This window comes from Tupaia chinensis, unplaced genomic scaffold (genome assembly GCF_000334495.1).
Source record: "Tupaia chinensis unplaced genomic scaffold, TupChi_1.0 Scaffold000232_1, whole genome shotgun sequence".
Lineage (NCBI taxonomy): Eukaryota > Metazoa > Chordata > Mammalia > Scandentia > Tupaiidae > Tupaia > Tupaia belangeri.
In genome coordinates, this window is record NW_006159708.1 from 3,048,688 (window position 1) to 3,062,460 (window position 13,773).

The window sequence follows — 13,773 nt, forward strand, 5'->3', positions numbered from 1 at the left end:
TAGAAGAAAAATAGGGAGGCAAAGCATTAATGGGACAAAGAAATGTGGTATTATCTGTTGAAGATATTTTATAGTTTTATCTACTGTATTAGGGAGAAATGTTCACCTGTTGAAATATCTATTTTGTAAGACAAATAATAATGTGACTGAAGGTATAAAAGAAAATGAAATGAAACATAAATTAAGTAATTAATTAATAATAGAAAGAATGGGGAAAAAAAGCTTTTCCACTAATAACGGGTACAAGACAAGGATGCCCACTTTCTCCAGTCCTTTTCAATATAGTACTGGAAGTCTTCAACACAAACAGAAAAATGGAAAAAATAAAAGGAATTCAAATAGGAAAAGAAGAGGTGAAACTCTATTTGCAGTTAACGTGATTGTATTTCAGAGAAAACCAAATGGTTTCCAAGGAACACTTCTGGAAGTAATACACGAATATAGTAAAGTAACAGGATACAAAATCAATATAGAGAGAAGAAGCCACGGGCTTTCAGGATAAGGTTCCACATGGCTACTGTGAACTAGATTTTTAAGGGAATGAAGACTTTCTACTAATAATTCAGCCTCCAACAAAAGAGCTAGCGGCAGAAGAAGCCACGGGCCTTCAGGATAAGGTTCCACATGGCTACTGTGAACTAGATTTTTAAGGGAATGAAGACTTTCTACTAATAATTCAGCCTCCAACAAAAGAGCTAGCGGCAGAAGAAGCCACGGGCCTTCAGGATAAGGTTCCACATGGCTACTGTGAACTAGACAAAACTAAGCAAAGAAATTAAAGACCTCTACAAGATAAACTACAAGAAGTTAAAAAACAAAATTGAAAATGAGACAAAAAAGTGGAAGGACATCCTATGTTCCTGAATTGGAAGAACTAATATAATCAAAAAGGCAATTATACCCAAATTAATCTTCATATTTAATGCAATGCCAATCAAAGTACCAGACACATTCTTCACCAATCTAGAGAAGACAATCTTAAAGTTTGTCTGGAATCATAAAAGACCACATATTGACAAACCAATCCTGCACAAGAAGAGTGGAGTGGGCAGCATCTCACTCCCAGATATACTACAGAGCTGTAGTAATCAAAACAGCATGGTACTGGCACAGAAACACACATATGGAACAATGGCATAGAATAGAGTCCCCAGAAATAAATTCCTAAAGATGCAGTCAACTGATTTTTGACAAGTAGTACCAGTCAATCCAGTGGGAAAAAGAAAACCTCTTCAGCAAACGGTGCTGGAAAAACTGGATTTCCACTTGCAGAAAGATTAATCTGAACCCCTGCCTCTCAGCTTTGACAAAAATCAAGTCAAGGTGGATCAAAGATCCAAATATAAGACCTCGAACTATAAAACTGGAAAATACTGGGAAAACTCTAGGAGACATTGGGTTAAGGAAAGACTTCTTAAATAAGACCCTCAAAGCATAGTTGATAACCCCAAAAATAGACAAGTGGGATTACATCAGACTAAGAAGTTTCTCCATGGCAAAAGACACAGTAATTATTGTGAATTGACAGCCCTCAGAATGGGAAAATATTTTTGTAAATTATGCATCAGGTAAGGGACTGAAAACCAGAATACACAAGGAACTCAAGCAGCTGTTCAGAAAAAAAGAAGACCAAGCCTATTTAAAGAAGGGAGAATGAGCTGAAAAAACCAGTGTCTAAAGATAACACAAGAATAGCCAAAAAGCATATGAAAAAAATGTTCAACATCTCTCATTGTAAGGGAAATGCAGATCAAAGTGCCGGGGTCCAGCCTCGGGCGTGGGTGGGTTATCTCCACGGAGGCGGCGAAGGTGAACAGAAGACAGAGGCCTCGATGCTTTCATGCACGTCCTATGCCGGACACTCCCAGAGATCGCTCTCTGAGGAGTGACAACTGCTAGGAATCATCGTGCCTTTTTATTGAAAATGTGATACATGCCAGTAAATGGGTGAGGGGCAGTAAAAGATTTACTCTAAGGAACAGGGTATACAAAGCATGGAAGCAATAATTATAAAACATGCTGTTTGTCTTGTTAGCTCAGGTAAAGTTAATCACAGTTCTTAGGATGAGGAAGTCCATTTGTCTGCTGTATCTTCTTCTTGGATCTTGATTACTGGGAAGAGTCTTGGGAAAGGAAGATGATCTTGTAGCTCCGGAGACAACACAGGATGTTTTATTAGCAGTTTTTCATAGTCAACAGCACATAGATGAGAAACTCTTTGTAGTTGAAAGCTACCTGTTGCTTTAGATAAGAGCTCCCAGCTAAAATGGTTAATCTTTCTGTGGAGCCCTCAGCTTTGTTTATTCTGTTGTCCCATCCAGGCTTTTTTCTCTAATAAATCTGTGGGTTCCTGCATTTTGTTTGTTGAGTCTTGTCAATTAGTGAGTTCTTTTGTTTTATCTCTGAGTCTCTGTTATGTGGTGAATGTGCTGACTTTGCTAGTGTGAGTTAACTTTGGCCTGTAGCTTTAACAAGGGCTAGCCTTAAACTAACTTAGTCTACATATGCTTCTAATGCTAATTTGGTTTATGCTAACTTAATCTATATGTTAATTTTGGCTTAAAAACAGACAGGTGGGGGAGTCTTAAACTTCCTGATCCTCCTGTCAGTCTTAGGGAACCACATTCCTACAAGATCACAAATTGGCTTTATTGCAATAGATGGGGGTGATGTTTTACCCTTGCAGGGTACCGTAATAACAGTAAAACTCACGGCAGATAAATTGAATACCGGCCAGTTCAAGGACACAAGGGAGAGCTTGTAAACTGGGCCTTGCCTCAGTTTCTTCCCAGTCCAGGCCTTGCATTAGAATGGGAGGCAGCATCCTTACCAGCTTGTGTTGCCTACATGGCCCCGTCATCAAAGCAACAGTGAGATACCACCTAACCCCAGTCTGAATGACTAAAATTTAAAAAAAATAAAAGATAAGTACTGGTGGGCAGTTTGGTGAAAGGGGAACTTTCTCACACTACTGGTGGGAATGTAATTTGGTCCAGCCACTGTGGAGAACAATTTGGAGATTCCTCAAAATCTACAAATAGAACTACCACATGATCCAGCAATCCCACTCCTTGGTATCTACCCAAAGCACAGAAGAATTCTTCATCAGAAAAGTGCTTGTACATAGATGTTTATTGCAGCACTGTTCACAATAGCTAAGACATCAAAGCAAACATGAACATATGAATGGATTGAAATCTGTGGCACATATACTCTATAGAATACTATTCAGCCATAAGAAACAACAAAACCCTGGCTTTTGCCAGAAAGTGAAAGAATATGCAAGATTTACTGCTGAGTGAAGCAAGTCAGGCTATAAAGGAGAGACATTGTATGTCCCCACTCAATACATACCTAGTGTCCAACTCTATGACTGAAATGAATTAACTAAAGGATATAGAAACACAGTAATGTGTGTAAATACCAGATTTAGTCTATGTGAAAGAGTAGGGTCTGAGGAAGGACATTTAGAAGATAAATAGGGAGGCAAAGCATTAATGGGACAAAGAAATGTGGTATTATCTGTTGAAGATATTTTATACTTTTATCACCTGGAATAGGGAAAAATGTTCACATGTTGAAATAGTAACTTTGTAAGCTAAATAATGTGGTTGAATGTATCAAAGAATATGAAATCAATAAAGTAAATACATTTTTAAAAAGGGAAAATAAGAATTCTTTTTTTTCTTTTTTGTGTTTTTTTATTTTAATTTCCTTTTTACATTCAATCACATTATTATTTATCTTACAAAATGGATATTTCAACAGGTGAACATTTCTCCCTAGTACAGTTGATAAAACTACAAAATATCTTGAACAGATAATACCACATTTCTTATTACATCACAGTGAGATCCTTTTCAAGCTAGAGAACATTTTTCTTTAAGGTTGAATCTTCTGCCCACTTGGCTTTACTCTCCAAAATTAGGTTGTAACACATGCTGAGAAACTGTAGTAATTTTTATCTCCATCTATAGGTTTCATTGTGTTGTCTTTATCTTGTCTGAATTGTCCAAATCATATTTATGTTTGTTCTTTTTCAGTCTTTTTTTTTTCCTGGTCCACAGAAGTTGTTTATTTGATGTAACAAAACAATACGGTTAGTGTTAGATCCAACCAAAAAGAGCAAAAGGAATGAAAAAATTCGTACAATGTACATAGAAAAACAAGATGTTTACTGTGACAACTATATATTCCTAAAATAATGCTTCTAAAATTACTCAATTACTGAAATCTATATGAAAAAGGGGATGTTAATAGCGACAAAGTGCATAAAACCAAACATATTTTGAATAAAATTAACATACTAGGCAATTCTGCTATGAATGCATGATTTTTTTTCTTGTTTATAATGTACATAGAAAAACAAGATGTTTACTGTGACAACTATATATTCCTAAAATAATGCTTCTAAAATTACTCAATTACTGAAATCTATATGAAAAAGGGGATGTTAATAGCGACAAAGTGCATAAAACCAAACATATTTTGAATAAAATTAACATACTAGGCAATTCTGCTATGAATGCATGATTTTTTTTCTTGTTTACAGTCTGCTCAAAATATCTTTATACCAATAGGGTAGGCAGAACATTTAGGTTTAATATCAATTACACAATATTAGCATAAACTTCCACAACTACATAGGGTACTGTTTTCTTCTGAGCTGGCAAAGTGACTACAGAAACATCAGATGATTTCTCTGAATTGAGAATTTTATCCAAATAAATGCCACATACCTTCTAGATATATGCATATCTTTCTATATCATGTAAATGGCTTTACCCATTTAAAATAATAAACCATACAGCATTTAAGAATCATTATTATATGATTAACAATGTCATGTTCAAGTTTAACAATTTCATAGGCCAAAAAATATTTCTTCTTAAAAACTAGTTTTATAAATGCAGAACATATTGCATGGGTAACTGCTGGTATCTTTTAAGAAAATATATTGTGTAATTGTGGCTACCGTGTAATGCTGGCAAAGCATTATTGTTTATGTAAAATGTAAAAAAACTGAGTAAAAATTTTTCAACTGCCTATGATCATGATGAAAGGTTACTGCCTTCTTAAAAAAATTATATTGGCATCTTATTAAAAATAATTCAATAAGGGACAAATTCCCTAGCCAAAAATAAATAAATAAAAAGGGGCATTTTTAAGTGATGCTACTGCAATGCAACGGTTTAAATATTGAAGAACAGTGAAAATGAGCTATCTGTGATCTGGCATTAAAGAACATACTAAAAAAGAGCATTAATGTAAATTAAGTAAAAAGGGGATCACAATTGAACTAACCAAGTTTGTGCAGTATTGTAGCCAGGCTCTAAAATTAGATATAGAAAATATAAATAGACTGCTTTAGGTAATGAGCCACCAGTGTCCAAAAAAAGGAATGAGATCATGAAAAAAACTCAGTTAACTTGATCCAAAGCTCTGAGTAATTCTTCACCCTGCAGTAGGTTTCTGCTGCCTTGTATAGGAGCATTAACTTCACAATCATAACTGGTCAGCTGTGGTAATCTGCTCTCATCCATTGATTGCCCCCAGCAGTCTACATGCTAAATCTGAGGGTATTAAAATAATTGTCTTTTGCTCCATTCCATTCTGTTCACTAGATTTGCATCCTTTTACGCATTTCCAAGAAAGTGATGTAGTAATTGTACGATCATCTGGCTGTTGTAATAATGTTCCAATTCCTACTGCTTGAAAAAGTGAACCATCATGTTCCATTTTTCTCTTCCTCTGAGCATTCTGCAAAGCCAGTATCTTTGGATTTAGTTCTTCCTTAGGAATGGTAGTTCTTTGACTCAAAGTGACAGATAACACATTAGGGCTTCTTGGATGAGATTTTTCTGTCTGTTCTATGACTACTTTTCCTGCTCTGTTTGGTGAGGCTGTCTGACTTTGAGCATCTTTATATGGTGATGTTGTGGCACTAGTAGTTTCTTTAGGTATATGAGTAGGAGATGGAGATGAAACCAGTATTTTAACATCTTCCATACCATCTTTGGTCACAGTTTTTAATTCATGCAGTGGTCTTGGTAGTGTTAATAGCAGGTTCTTGCATTTGAGTCTGCTGGAATACTGGAATTGTGCTGCTCACACTTTGAGGGCTTGAAGAGCTGCTTTCTAATGTTGACAGTTGATCAAAGGAGTGTAATTGGAAGTTATCATCCATTGGGATATAGGGGGCTAACATCTCCAGGTCTAAGTCAGTGTCCTGAGTGGAAAATGGATTTTTTGCTTCTGTGTCTTCAGCAAAAAGTTTTTCTACCAATTCCAACTTGAATTCATAGACCATATCACTGTCCACATAAAAACAATGTTCACTGGGACTGTTAGGCTCAGGTGAACTTTGCCTAATGCTTCCATCAGAAGGAATGGCTGGCTGGCTGATCTTGAATCTGGGGCATAGTAAAAGAAAGTTCCAATGACTCTGGATTTGGTTCTAATTTTAATGCAACTTCTTGACTGAGTGCAGGGTCAGCACTACTTCAAAGTGGATTTGGAGTTTCAGATGCAGGTAATGGAGACATTGCCAAATTTATGTTTTGTAACTTTTCATTGGATGAAGGGAGCATTACATTGTTATACAATGGAACTTCCGCAAGTTGTTGGTTATCAGTTTCTGTGTCATTGCTGCCAAAATCTAAAGATATGATTGTGTCTCCAGCAGCTGGGGCCAGCAAAGTTAAAGCATCAGGTTCCTTCTTAAGTTTATCAAAAAGGCTACTTGTGTCTTCTGATTCAACTTTGGTGAATAGCTGAGTCATTTTCATATCTGAAGATTCAACCGGTTTGAGGACACATTCTGTTTGTTGAAGGGAGAAAATCAAGTCGTGCTGAATAATACCACTGTCAAAAAAGGAGAAATGAGTAATTCTTAAGAGTATCTGACACATGGCAAGAGGGGGAACATAAAATGACCATGTTTTTTTTAAAAAATAAAATGGGGCTGGTAGGTGGCATGGTGGTTAAGGTATGTTGGACTCCCACATGGCCAGCTGTGGTTCAAGTCCCAGACCTGGTGGCTTATAATATTCATAAATTGAGCAGCCCAAAAGTTCTTCTGGCTCATAACCCATCAATTCAGTAATTCTCTCATCACAATAAGAAAATTTCATATCCAGACTGTGTCTACTGGGAAAAGTCTTGCTATCTAAAGGAATTTCAGTATTTGAAGGATGAGGAATGGGTTCACAAATCAGCACCAAGCACGTCATGGGTGGTTTCTTACATCCACACTGAGATTGGTTACTGTTGGTATCATATACGTGAATATGGCCTGTGCAGTGAAATACTTTCCATGTTGCAGACTTTATGTTCATAGTTCTCCCCCTGCTAGTTAGAGTACACTTCATTCTGAGAAAAAAGCTTCGCTGTGTGTTTTGCTCTTTACCCTTTTTTCACAGGTCCATTTCTGTGTGTAAGCATTTCTCTCATTTCCTCATGGTCACACAGAGTAAAATCAAGCACACTGTGTCCAGTTAGTTCAAACTGAGTTAATCCCATGTATTTGTTCACATTATCAGTGTCGATGGAAAAAATATAACCAACTGTAAAATTAATAATTAATAATTAATGCGGTTTATTTCCAAGCCAACTGTGAGTGACCTAGGCCCGGAGAAGAGGCATACATGCCTTTTCTCGGGGTGATCATGTACAGAGTCTCTTGAAGAAGGGCTGTTCACGCGAGTTTTGGATGCTGGAGGCCCAGTTATCAGTGGGACATCTTCCTTTCTCCCCAAATGGCTAGATCTCAGGAGCCATGGAGCTGGCTGTCTCTTGAAGAAGGGCTGTTCACGCGAGTTTTGGATGCTGGAGGCCCAGTTATCAGTGGGACATCTTCCTTTCTCCCCAAATGGCTAGATCTCAGGAGCCATGGAGCTGGCTGTCTCTTGAAGAAGGGCTGTTCACGCGAGTTTTGGATGCTGGAGGCCCAGTTATCAGTGGGACATCTTCCTTTCTCCCCAAATGGCTAGATCTCAGGAGCCATGGAGCTGGCTGTCTCTTGAAGAAGGGCTGTTCACGCGAGTTTTGGATGCTGGAGGCCCAGTTATCAGTGGGACATCTTCCTTTCTCCCCAAATGGCTAGATCTCAGGAGCCATGGAGCTGGCTGTCTCTTGAAGAAGGGCTGTTCACGCGAGTTTTGGATGCTGGAGGCCCAGTTATCAGTGGGACATCTTCCTTTCTCCCCAAATGGCTAGATCTCAGGAGCCATGGAGCTGGCTGTCTCTTGAAGAAGGGCTGTTCACGCGAGTTTTGGATGCTGGAGGCCCAGTTATCAGTGGGACATCTTCCTTTCTCCCCAAATGGCTAGATCTCAGGAGCCATGGAGCTGGCTGTCTCTTGAAGAAGGGCTGTTCACGCGAGTTTTGGATGCTGGAGGCCCAGTTATCAGTGGGACATCTTCCTTTCTCCCCAAATGGCTAGATCTCAGGAGCCATGGAGCTGGCTGTCTCTTGAAGAAGGGCTGTTCACGCGAGTTTTGGATGCTGGAGGCCCAGTTATCAGTGGGACATCTTCCTTTCTCCCCAAATGGCTAGATCTCAGGAGCCATGGAGCTGGCTGTCTCTTGAAGAAGGGCTGTTCACGCGAGTTTTGGATGCTGGAGGCCCAGTTATCAGTGGGACATCTTCCTTTCTCCCCAAATGGCTAGATCTCAGGAGCCATGGAGCTGGCTGTCTCTTGAAGAAGGGCTGTTCACGCGAGTTTTGGATGCTGGAGGCCCAGTTATCAGTGGGACATCTTCCTTTCTCCCCAAATGGCTAGATCTCAGGAGCCATGGAGCTGGCTGTCTCTTGAAGAAGGGCTGTTCACGCGAGTTTTGGATGCTGGAGGCCCAGTTATCAGTGGGACATCTTCCTTTCTCCCCAAATGGCTAGATCTCAGGAGCCATGGAGCTGGCTGTCTCTTGAAGAAGGGCTGTTCACGCGAGTTTTGGATGCTGGAGGCCCAGTTATCAGTGGGACATCTTCCTTTCTCCCCAAATGGCTAGATCTCAGGAGCCATGGAGCTGGCTGTCTCTTGAAGAAGGGCTGTTCACGCGAGTTTTGGATGCTGGAGGCCCAGTTATCAGTGGGACATCTTCCTTTCTCCCCAAATGGCTAGATCTCAGGAGCCATGGAGCTGGCTGTCTCTTGAAGAAGGGCTGTTCACGCGAGTTTTGGATGCTGGAGGCCCAGTTATCAGTGGGACATCTTCCTTTCTCCCCAAATGGCTAGATCTCAGGAGCCATGGAGCTGGCTGTCTCTTGAAGAAGGGCTGTTCACGCGAGTTTTGGATGCTGGAGGCCCAGTTATCAGTGGGACATCTTCCTTTCTCCCCAAATGGCTAGATCTCAGGAGCCATGGAGCTGGCTGTCTCTTGAAGAAGGGCTGTTCACGCGAGTTTTGGATGCTGGAGGCCCAGTTATCAGTGGGACATCTTCCTTTCTCCCCAAATGGCTAGATCTCAGGAGCCATGGAGCTGGCTGTCTCTTGAAGAAGGGCTGTTCACGCGAGTTTTGGATGCTGGAGGCCCAGTTATCAGTGGGACATCTTCCTTTCTCCCCAAATGGCTAGATCTCAGGAGCCATGGAGCTGGCTGTCTCTTGAAGAAGGGCTGTTCACGCGAGTTTTGGATGCTGGAGGCCCAGTTATCAGTGGGACATCTTCCTTTCTCCCCAAATGGCTAGATCTCAGGAGCCATGGAGCTGGCTGTCTCTTGAAGAAGGGCTGTTCACGCGAGTTTTGGATGCTGGAGGCCCAGTTATCAGTGGGACATCTTCCTTTCTCCCCAAATGGCTAGATCTCAGGAGCCATGGAGCTGGCTGTCTCTTGAAGAAGGGCTGTTCACGCGAGTTTTGGATGCTGGAGGCCCAGTTATCAGTGGGACATCTTCCTTTCTCCCCAAATGGCTAGATCTCAGGAGCCATGGAGCTGGCTGTCTCTTGAAGAAGGGCTGTTCACGCGAGTTTTGGATGCTGGAGGCCCAGTTATCAGTGGGACATCTTCCTTTCTCCCCAAATGGCTAGATCTCAGGAGCCATGGAGCTGGCTGTCTCTTGAAGAAGGGCTGTTCACGCGAGTTTTGGATGCTGGAGGCCCAGTTATCAGTGGGACATCTTCCTTTCTCCCCAAATGGCTAGATCTCAGGAGCCATGGAGCTGGCTGTCTCTTGAAGAAGGGCTGTTCACGCGAGTTTTGGATGCTGGAGGCCCAGTTATCAGTGGGACATCTTCCTTTCTCCCCAAATGGCTAGATCTCAGGAGCCATGGAGCTGGCTGTCTCTTGAAGAAGGGCTGTTCACGCGAGTTTTGGATGCTGGAGGCCCAGTTATCAGTGGGACATCTTCCTTTCTCCCCAAATGGCTAGATCTCAGGAGCCATGGAGCTGGCTGTCTCTTGAAGAAGGGCTGTTCACGCGAGTTTTGGATGCTGGAGGCCCAGTTATCAGTGGGACATCTTCCTTTCTCCCCAAATGGCTAGATCTCAGGAGCCATGGAGCTGGCTGTCTCTTGAAGAAGGGCTGTTCACGCGAGTTTTGGATGCTGGAGGCCCAGTTATCAGTGGGACATCTTCCTTTCTCCCCAAATGGCTAGATCTCAGGAGCCATGGAGCTGGCTGTCTCTTGAAGAAGGGCTGTTCACGCGAGTTTTGGATGCTGGAGGCCCAGTTATCAGTGGGACATCTTCCTTTCTCCCCAAATGGCTAGATCTCAGGAGCCATGGAGCTGGCTGTCTCTTGAAGAAGGGCTGTTCACGCGAGTTTTGGATGCTGGAGGCCCAGTTATCAGTGGGACATCTTCCTTTCTCCCCAAATGGCTAGATCTCAGGAGCCATGGAGCTGGCTGTCTCTTGAAGAAGGGCTGTTCACGCGAGTTTTGGATGCTGGAGGCCCAGTTATCAGTGGGACATCTTCCTTTCTCCCCAAATGGCTAGATCTCAGGAGCCATGGAGCTGGCTGTCTCTTGAAGAAGGGCTGTTCACGCGAGTTTTGGATGCTGGAGGCCCAGTTATCAGTGGGACATCTTCCTTTCTCCCCAAATGGCTAGATCTCAGGAGCCATGGAGCTGGCTGTCTCTTGAAGAAGGGCTGTTCACGCGAGTTTTGGATGCTGGAGGCCCAGTTATCAGTGGGACATCTTCCTTTCTCCCCAAATGGCTAGATCTCAGGAGCCATGGAGCTGGCTGTCTCTTGAAGAAGGGCTGTTCACGCGAGTTTTGGATGCTGGAGGCCCAGTTATCAGTGGGACATCTTCCTTTCTCCCCAAATGGCTAGATCTCAGGAGCCATGGAGCTGGCTGTCTCTTGAAGAAGGGCTGTTCACGCGAGTTTTGGATGCTGGAGGCCCAGTTATCAGTGGGACATCTTCCTTTCTCCCCAAATGGCTAGATCTCAGGAGCCATGGAGCTGGCTGTCTCTTGAAGAAGGGCTGTTCACGCGAGTTTTGGATGCTGGAGGCCCAGTTATCAGTGGGACATCTTCCTTTCTCCCCAAATGGCTAGATCTCAGGAGCCATGGAGCTGGCTGTCTCTTGAAGAAGGGCTGTTCACGCGAGTTTTGGATGCTGGAGGCCCAGTTATCAGTGGGACATCTTCCTTTCTCCCCAAATGGCTAGATCTCAGGAGCCATGGAGCTGGCTGTCTCTTGAAGAAGGGCTGTTCACGCGAGTTTTGGATGCTGGAGGCCCAGTTATCAGTGGGACATCTTCCTTTCTCCCCAAATGGCTAGATCTCAGGAGCCATGGAGCTGGCTGTCTCTTGAAGAAGGGCTGTTCACGCGAGTTTTGGATGCTGGAGGCCCAGTTATCAGTGGGACATCTTCCTTTCTCCCCAAATGGCTAGATCTCAGGAGCCATGGAGCTGGCTGTCTCTTGAAGAAGGGCTGTTCACGCGAGTTTTGGATGCTGGAGGCCCAGTTATCAGTGGGACATCTTCCTTTCTCCCCAAATGGCTAGATCTCAGGAGCCATGGAGCTGGCTGTCTCTTGAAGAAGGGCTGTTCACGCGAGTTTTGGATGCTGGAGGCCCAGTTATCAGTGGGACATCTTCCTTTCTCCCCAAATGGCTAGATCTCAGGAGCCATGGAGCTGGCTGTCTCTTGAAGAAGGGCTGTTCACGCGAGTTTTGGATGCTGGAGGCCCAGTTATCAGTGGGACATCTTCCTTTCTCCCCAAATGGCTAGATCTCAGGAGCCATGGAGCTGGCTGTCTCTTGAAGAAGGGCTGTTCACGCGAGTTTTGGATGCTGGAGGCCCAGTTATCAGTGGGACATCTTCCTTTCTCCCCAAATGGCTAGATCACAGGAGCCATGGAGCTGTCTGCCTCTTGAAGAAGGGCTGTTCACGCGAGTTTTGGATGCTGGAGGCCCAGTTATCAGTGGGACATCTTCCTTTCTCCCCAAATGGCTAGATCACAGGAGCCATGGAGCTGTCTGCCTCTTGAAGAAGGGCTGTTCTGGCTATTTTAGTATTTTTTCTATGACCATGTCTCTATTTCTTCATGAGCATGAAACAAAGGAATTTATTTACTGTATCTGTACTGGGTGCAGGGCCTGTGTGCCAACTTCCTGCATCCTTCTTAAAGCTACGAATCCAACTTGAAAAGGGCAAAGACCGGGATAAAAACAAACAAACAAAAACAAAGCAAGACTTTTGTAAGGGGGCTTGGAAATCCAAGATTTACATTGTAATGACCCACAATAAAAAAAAAACTGAGACTTTGGTTATGATAGAAAAATGAAACAAAGGCTGAGAGAAGACTACCACTGAAAAATACAGGTTTTTAAAGGAATAACAAATTTTAAGATGTTTTACAAGATAGAAAATTGCTGTCTGCTAGTAAACGGGGAAAGAAAGGCCCTAAAACTAATGATTTCTTTTGTATTAAAAGAGAAAATGTTATCTAGGACTTTTGCGAAGCAAAAAGAAGCTCACCAGATGAACACACCCTCTAAAACTGATAAAGTACATGATCAAACTCAGTAAAGACTTATGCACTTGAACAGAAATACGAAGATTACATGAAACAAAACTCTAGCAGAGATGGCCCCTTGTAGCATGAACTGCCCTGCTCTTTGCCCCTGCACTTAACAAGAGTAGGCTTCCCTTCTTCCTATAGATTCATCATGGTGACTAATCTGTTAAATGTGTATCTTTCTGAAGTTTATTTTGAAAGGTTTTTACCGGAGTGTTATGGAAACGGCGACCCCAATCAACCACAAAAGTCGGTTCTTGATGTAAAAATAACTTCAGAAGCAGCTTCTTTTATTTATATATTGTCTCAAATATATTCTTGTTAACTTTTAATTAAAAGGAGTTAATTTTGTCTTTTTTTGTATTTCTATAATAACGTAGTAACCTCATTTCATTTTTTTTTAAATGAAATACAGATTTTGTTAATTTAGCACGCAAAGATTTATTGAAGCTTCTGCCTGATAAAATTTTAACCAAGATCACCTTTTGTAATTTTTCCCATTTACTTAAATACCTGCAGGTCAAGGTGCCATAGACGTCATAAAGTTAACTGGTGTTAAAAGAGGTCGTCCTTTTTGCCCTTTAGAACTGTACATATCTTTTCCATTTTTTTTCCCACTTTTTAAATGGAGAAACCGGCCTGTGTAAGTCTAAGGAGTTTAATGTGGTGGACCAGCGTGCTGCTTTTTTTTGAGCATCTCTCCACTAAATGTCACTCTAGTGTCGAGATTACTCGTTTTACGTGTCTCAGTTCCCTTCAAGAACCTAGCGCGCTTGAAGGGGGCCCAAAACGCTTGAGTGGTCAGCTCTTA

The 13,773-nt window shown here is 42.1% G+C and overlaps 1 pseudogene; it reads right to left on the reverse strand.

The window, feature by feature from the left end:
* Nucleotides 1–5,336: 5,336 nt before the first annotated feature.
* The window catches only part of LOC102489204 (hypoxia-inducible factor 1-alpha-like), a 10,105-nt pseudogene continuing 1,668 nt past the window's right edge, over nucleotides 5,337–13,773 (reverse strand).